The sequence below is a fragment of the Paramisgurnus dabryanus genome, unplaced genomic scaffold (genome assembly GCF_030506205.2).
Source record: "Paramisgurnus dabryanus unplaced genomic scaffold, PD_genome_1.1 h2tg000283l_1_34311__unordered_in_group6, whole genome shotgun sequence".
In the NCBI taxonomy this organism is placed as follows: domain Eukaryota; kingdom Metazoa; phylum Chordata; class Actinopteri; order Cypriniformes; family Cobitidae; genus Paramisgurnus; species Paramisgurnus dabryanus.
In genome coordinates this window covers 7,501-15,000 of record NW_027394171.1, presented here as the reverse complement: position 1 = coordinate 15,000, position 7,500 = coordinate 7,501, and positions in this window count along the sequence as shown.

The window sequence follows — 7,500 nt, the reverse complement described above, 5'->3', positions numbered from 1 at the left end:
CGTCTGTCTGTAGGGTCTTGGACCCTGGAAGCCGCCCCACTCGACTTCCATCGCGGTCGGCGGCCCTGGCCCGCCGCAGACGGGTCGCCACTCCGTCTGTCTGTAGGGTCTTGGACCCCGGAAGCCGCCTCACTCGACTTCCATCGCGGTCGGCGGCCCTGTCCCGCCGCAGACGGTGTGCCACTCCGTCTGTCACACAGATACATAAGGGTGTCTCGGAACCCCGGACGCCGACCGAGACGAAACGCGTGGGGTCGGTGCGCCCGAGAGGGTAGGGTGCCCCGGGGCCGGCCGCTCGCCCGACCGGCTTCCGGGACTCCTTGACCGCTCGGGAGACCTATCCACGCGCCCGCCCGACCGGCGGCCGGGGGCCCTCGACCGCCACACGCGTACCGACGACCGGGGGGTTTCCGTTTTACGGCCGACGCCGAGATCCTTCGACGGTTCCAACATGGGTTGTTACGCTTTTGTGTTCGCCCGTGTCTGAGCATATATGGTCGGGTCGAACCTTTGAGGCCGTAGCCTGGAGATCCAGGGCGGATCTTATCTCACAACACGTGTGTCTTTGAGGCCGTAGCCTAGATCCAGAGACTTTAGGATCTTTTTAGCAGTTTTAAGGCCGTAGCCTTGATCCAGGGCGGATCTTTTGAGCAGCTTTAAGGCCGTAGCCTTGATCCAGGGCGGATCTTTTCACAGGTTTTAAGCCGAAGCGCCTTGATCCAGGGACTTTTGGATCTTTTTTTGCCGTTTTTAGGCCGTAGCCTTGATCCAGGGCGGATCGTTTTGCGGCCGTAGCCGAGTTCCATCACCCAAGGTAGCTTTAGTTTTTAGGCATTAGCCTTGATGATCCAGGGCGGATCGTTTTGCGGCCGTAGCCGAGTTCCATCACCCAAGGTAGCTTTAGTTTTTAGGCATTAGCCTTGATATGATCCAGGCCGGATCTTTCCGCCTAGGCGGCATGCGGATATGGGTTACCCGTCTTTCGACACTCGCCCGGGGCGCTGCCTCACATCAGACGCCCTTCGTCCGTTCCAACCGTTCCAGTTCTTTTAACGGTTTTTCGTTCATCGCACACCGACGCGCACAGACCTTTCTTGGGATCTGCCGCAGGGAGGGAGGACGCTGGAGGTCCACTTTCGAAGCAACCCATCCCTATATACCCGATGGCACCTGTTCAAACGACCGCCCCTTGAGAGAAGGGGCCCTTCCCGTGGCTCGTCCGGGAGGAGGCGCCCGCGTCGGAAGGCGCCGTAAGGTCGGAGACCCTGGAAGTGCACGAGTCACCCGCTTTTACCTCCAGGCCCTCTGTCGTACTTCTCGTGTCCGCTCACGAGACCTCGTTTCGGCTTTATGGAAGTGCACGAGTCACCCGCTTTTGCCTTTTCTGGAAGTGCACGAGTCACCCGCTTTTGCTTCCAGGCCCTCTGTCGTACTTCTCGTGTCCGCTCACGAGACCTCTCTTCGGCCTGGGGGTGCGCCACGTACACCCCCGCGTCCGCATTCGAGTCACCTCTTCGGGCTCATGAGGTAGGGTCGGTGACCCTGGAAGTCAGAGACTTCCAGGCCTTCTGTCGTACACCCTCGCGTCCGCTCACGAGACCTCTCTTCGGCCTGGGGGTGCGCCACGTACACCCTCCCGCGTCCGCTTTCGAGTCACCCATCTGGGCTACGGAGGTAGGGACGTGTGCCCTGGAAGAACCAGACTTCCAGGAGGGAGGGCCGCCCTGTCAGGCCCGCTTTCGAGTCACCCATCTGGGCTACGGAGGTAGGGACGGGTGCCCTGGAGGAACCAGACTTCCAGGAGGGAGGGCCGCCCTGTCAGGCCCGCTTTCGAGTCACCCATCTGGGCTACGGAGGTAGGGACGGGTGCCCTGGAGGAACCAGACTTCCAGGAGGGAGGGCCGCCCTGTCAGGCCCGCTTTCGAGTCACCCATCTGGGCTACGGAGGTAGGGACGTGTGCCCCGGAGGAACCGGACTTCCAGGAGGGAGGGCCGCCCTGTCAGGCCCGCCTCGGAGTCACCTCTCTGGGCTAAGGAGGCAGGGACGTGTGCCCTGGAGGAACCAGACTTCCAGGAGGGAGGGCCGCCCTGTCAGGCCCGCTTTCGAGTCACCCATCTGGGCTACGGAGGTGGGGACGGGTGCCCTGGAGGAACCAGACTTCCAGGAGGGAGGGCCGCCCTGTCAGGCCCGCCTCGGAGTCACCTCTCTGGGCTAAGGAGGCAGGGACGTGTGCCCTGGAGGAACCAGACTTCCAGGAGGGAGGGCCGCCCTGTCAGGCCCGCTTTCGAGTCACCCATCTGGGCTACGGAGGTGGGGACGGGTGCCCTGGAGGAACCAGACTTCCAGGAGGGAGGGCCGCCCTGTCAGGCCCGCCTCGGAGTCACCTCTCTGGGCTAAGGAGGCAGGGACGTGTGCCCTGGAGGAACCAGACTTCCAGGAGGGAGGGCCGCCCTGTCAGGCCCGCCTCGGAGTCACCTCTCTGGGCTAAGGAGGCAGGGACGTGTGCCCTGGAGGAACCAGACTTCCAGGAGGGAGGGCCGCCCTGTCAGGCCCGCTTTCGAGTCACCCATCTGGGCTACGGAGGTAGGGACGTGTGCCCTGGATGAACCGGACTTCCAGGAGGGAGGGCCGCCCTGTCAGGCCCGCTTTCGAGTCACCCATCCGGGCTACGGAGGTAGGGACGTGTGCCCTGGAGGAACCAGACTTCCAGGAGGGAGGGCCGCCCTGTCAGGCCCGCCTCGGAGTCACCTCTCTGGGCTAAGGAGGCAGGGACGTGTGCCCTGGAGGAACCAGACTTCCAGGAGGGAGGGCCGCCCTGTCAGGCCCGCCTCGGAGTCACCTCTCTGGGCTAAGGAGGCAGGGACGTGTGCCCTGGATGAACCGGACTTCCAGGAGGGAGGGCCGCCCTGTCAGGCCCGCTTTCGAGTCACCCATCTGGGCTACGGAGGTAGGGACGTGTGCCCTGGAGGAACCAGACTTCCAGGAGGGAGGGCCGCCCTGTCAGGCCCGCCTCGGAGTCACCTCTCTGGGCTAAGGAGGCAGGGACGTGTGCCCTGGATGAACCGGACTTCCAGGAGGGAGGGCCGCCCTGTCAGGCCCGCTTTCGAGTCACCCATCTGGGCTACGGAGGTAGGGACGTGTGCCCTGGAGGAACCAGACTTCCAGGAGGGAGGGCCGCCCTGTCAGGCCCGCCTCGGAGTCACCTCTCTGGGCTAAGGAGGCAGGGACGTGTGCCCTGGAGGAACCGGACTTCCAGGAGGGAGGGCCGCCCTGTCAGGCCCGCTTTCGAGTCACCCATCTGGGCTACGGAGGTAGGGACGTGTGCCCCGGAGGAACCAGACTTCCAGGAGGGAGGGCCGCCCTGTCAGGCCCGCCTCGGAGTCACCTCTCTGGGCTAAGGAGGCAGGGACGTGTGCCCTGGAGGAACCGGACTTCCAGGAGGGAGGGCCGCCCTGTCAGGCCCGCTTTCGAGTCACCCATCTGGGCTACGGAGGTAGGGACGGGTGCCCCGGAGGAACCAGACTTCCAGGAGGGAGGGCCGCCCTGTCAGGCCCGCCTCGGAGTCACCTCTCTGGGCTAAGGAGGCAGGGACGTGTGCCCTGGAGGAACCGGACTTCCAGGAGGGAGGGCCGCCCTGTCAGGCCCGCTATCGAGTCACCCATCTGGGCTACGGAGGTGGGGACGTGTGCCCTGGAGGAACCAGACTTCCAGGAGGGAGGGCCGCCCTGTCAGGCCCGCCTCGGAGTCACCTCTCTGGGCTACGGAGGTAGGGACGTGTGCCCTGGAGGAACCGGACTTCCAGGAGGGAGGGCCGCCCTGTCAGGCCCGCCTCGGAGGCCTCCCCTCGGGCAGGGGAGGCAGGGTCGGGGACCCTGGAGGAACCGGACTTCCAGGAGGGAGGGCCGCCCTGTCAGGCCCGCCTCGGAGGCCTCCCCTCGGGCAGGGGAGGCAGGGTCGGGGACCCTGGAGGTGCCGGACCTCCAGGGGGACGGAGGCCGAACCCGTGGCCGGGGAGGGTGAGCCTTGCCGGGCTAGGCTCGCGCGGGTTCGAAGGCCTGGTTCGAGAGGACCCCTTCCCCTATATACCCGATGGCACCTGTTCACACTACTGCCCTTTCGAGAGGGGACCCCGACCGGTCCGCGGCCGGGACGGCGCACCTCGGTCGGCCTCGGCGAGTGGGTCGGGGTGCCTGGAGGTGCGCGAGCGGCCCGCCTGGAAGTGCGCGAGCCACCCGACTCTGGCGGCCGGCGCCCCCGGGCCCGTGCCCGCGGCCGACTCGTCTGACCCGGCATCGTCAAGGTCACCAATACCACGGAGCGTCTACGACGCCCCGTTTCCGAGATATCGGCCAATGAACTGCCGGGCGCCGTATCTCGGCCGGGGAAGGTCCTACGGACTCGGGGCCGGGCTCGTCGGAAAGGTCTCGCCCGGGGCTTTCCGACGAGACCGGCCGCGGGTCCGTGCGACCCCGGGGGCCCGAGATACTTCCGGTCGAAAATTCGAATTTCGTTACCGCGCTGCTCCGGCGCCCCGGGTCCGGGGCCTTCGCCCTTCGGGTGGGTGGCTCCTCCGCGGGGGGCCTTTCGAACGAGCCCACCCGCGCGTCGCTAGCCCTTTCCGGGGCCGAGATACGGCCTACCCCCGCGGGATTTTCCCACGGCCGTTTCTCGGGCGCCTCGGGTCCGGGGCCTTCGCCCTTCGGGTCGGTCGCTATGCCGGAGGGGAGCTTTCGAACGAGCCCTCCCTCGAGTCTCTGGCCCTTTCCCGGGCCGAGATACGGGCGGGTGGTCGCGGAATTTTCGCTCGTCCGGGGCTCCGGCGCCCCTAGCGTCCGCCTCGGAGGTCGCCCGGACGCGCGGCCGGTCTCGTTCGAAAGGTCCGTCCCGGGGCTTTCCGACGAGCCCGGCCTCGGGTCCGTGCGACCCCGCCCGCCGGAGATACGTCCGGTCGAAGCTCGCGGAAATTCCCGCGGCCGTATCTCGGGCGCCTCGGGTCCGGGGCCTTCGCCCTTTGGGTCGGTCGCTCCGCCGGAGGGGGCCTTTCGAACGAGCCTACCCGCGAGCCTCTAGCCCCTTCCCCGGCCGAGATACGGCGGTCTGTGCCCGGATTTTCCCACGGCCGTTTCTCGGGCGCCTCGGGTCCGGGGCCTTCGCCCTTCGGGTCGGTCGCTATGCCGGAGGGGAGCTTTCGAACGAGCCTACCCGCGAGCCTCTAGCCCTTTCCCCGGCCGAGATACGGCGGTCTGTGCCCGGATTTTCCCACGGCCGTTTCTCGGGCGCCTCGGGTCCGGGGCCTTCGCCCTTCGGGTCGGTCGCTATGCCGGAGGGGGGCTTTCGAACGAGCCTACCCGCGAGCCTCTAGCCCTTTCCCCGGCCGAGATACGGCGGTCCCTCCCCGGATTTTCCCACGGCCGTTTCTCGGGCGCCTCGGGTCCGGGGCCTTCGCCCTTCGGGTCGGTCGCTATGCCGGAGGGGAGCTTTCGAACGAGCCTACCCGCGAGCCTCTAGCCCTTTCCCCGGCCGAGATACGGCGGTCTGTGCCCGGATTTTCCCACGGCCGTTTCTCGGGCGCCTCGGGTCCGGGGCCTTCGCCCTTCGGGTCGGTCGCTATGCCGGAGGGGGGCTTTCGAACGAGCCTACCCGCGAGCCTCTAGCCCTTTCCCCGGCCGAGATACGGCGGTCCCTCCCCGGATTTTCCCACGGCCGTTTCTCGGGCGCCTCGGGTCCGGGGCCTTCGCCCTTCGGGTCGGTCGCTATGCCGGAGGGGAGCTTTCGAACGAGCCTACCCGCGAGCCTCTAGCCCTTTCCCCGGCCGAGATACGGCGGTCTGTGCCCGGATTTTCCCACGGCCGTTTCTCGGGCGCCTCGGGTCCGGGGCCTTCGCCCTTCGGGTCGGTCGCTATGCCGGAGGGGGGCTTTCGAACGAGCCTACCCGCGAGCCTCTAGCCCTTTCCCCGGCCGAGATACGGCGGTCCCTCCCCGGATTTTCCCACGGCCGCAGCACGGGCGCCTTTGCTCGGATCGACTCGCCCTTTGGGTCGGTCGCTCCACGCGAGGGGACCTTTCGAACGAGCCTACCCGCGAGCCTCTAGCCCTTTCCCCGGCCGAGATACGGCGGTCCCTCCCCGGATTTTCCCACGGCCGCAGCTCGGGCGCCCTTGCTCGGATCGACTCGCCCTTCGGGTCGGTTGCTCTACCGGAGCGGCCCTATCCAACGAGCCAACCCGCTTCTCTCTAACCCTAAGCCCGGCCGAGATACGGCGGTCCCTCCGCGGATTTTCCCACGGCCGCAGCTCGGGCGCCTTTGCTCGGATCGACTCGCCCTTTGGGTCGGTTGCTCTACCGGAGCGGCCCTATCCAACGAGCCAACCCTCGTCTCTCTAACCCTAAGCCCGGCCGAGATACGGCGGTCCCTCCGCGGATTTTCCCACGGCCGCAGCTCGGGCGCCTTTGCTCGGATGAACTCGCCCTTTGGGTCGGTTGCTCTACCCGAGCGGACCTTTCCAACGAGCCAACCCTCGTCTCTCTAACCCCAAGCCCGGCCGAGATACGGGGTACCACCGCCTGACCTTTAAACGGCCGTAACTCGGGCGCCTTTGCTCGGATCGACTCGCCCTTTGGGTCGGTTGCTCTACCGGAGCGGCCCTATCCAACGAGCCAACCCTCGTCTCTCTAACCCTAAGCCCGGCCGAGATACGGGGTACCACCGCCTGACCTTTAAACGGCCGTAACTCGGGCGCCTTTGCTCGGATCGACTCGCCCTTTGGGTCGGTTGCTCCACCCGAGGGGACCTTTCCAACGAGCCAACCCTCGTCTCTCTAACCCTAAGCCCGGCCGAGATACGGGGTACCACCGCCTGACCTTTAAACGGCCGTAACTCGGGCGCATTTGCTCGGATCGACTCGCCCTTTGGGTCGGTTGCTCCACCCGAGGGGACCTTTCCAACGAGCCAACCCTCGTCTCTCTAACCCTAAGCCCGGCCGAGATACGGGGTACCACCGCCTGACCTTTAAACGGCCGTAACTCGGGCGCATTTGCTCGGATCGACTCGCCCTTTGGGTCGGTTGCTCTACCCGAGGGGACCTTTCGAACGAGCCTACCCGCTTCTCCCTAACCCCAAGCCCGGCCGAGATACGGCGGTCCCTCCGCGGATTTTCCCACGGCCGCAGCTCGGACGCCCTTGCTCGGATCGACTCGCCCTTTGGGTCGGTTGCTCTACCGGAGCGGCCCTTTCCAACGAGCCAACCCTCGTCTCTCTAACCCTAAGCCCGGCCGAGATACGGGGCACCACCGCCTGACCTTTAAACGCCCGTAGCTCCGGCGCACAAAGTCCCAGGACTTCGCCCTTTGGGTCGGTTGCTCCACCGGAGGGGACCTTTCCAACGAGCCAACCCTCGTCTCTCTAACCCTAAGCCCGGCCGAGATACGGGGTACCACCGCCTGACCTTTAAACGGCCGTAACTCGGGCGCCTTTGCTCGGATCGACTCGCCCTTTGGGT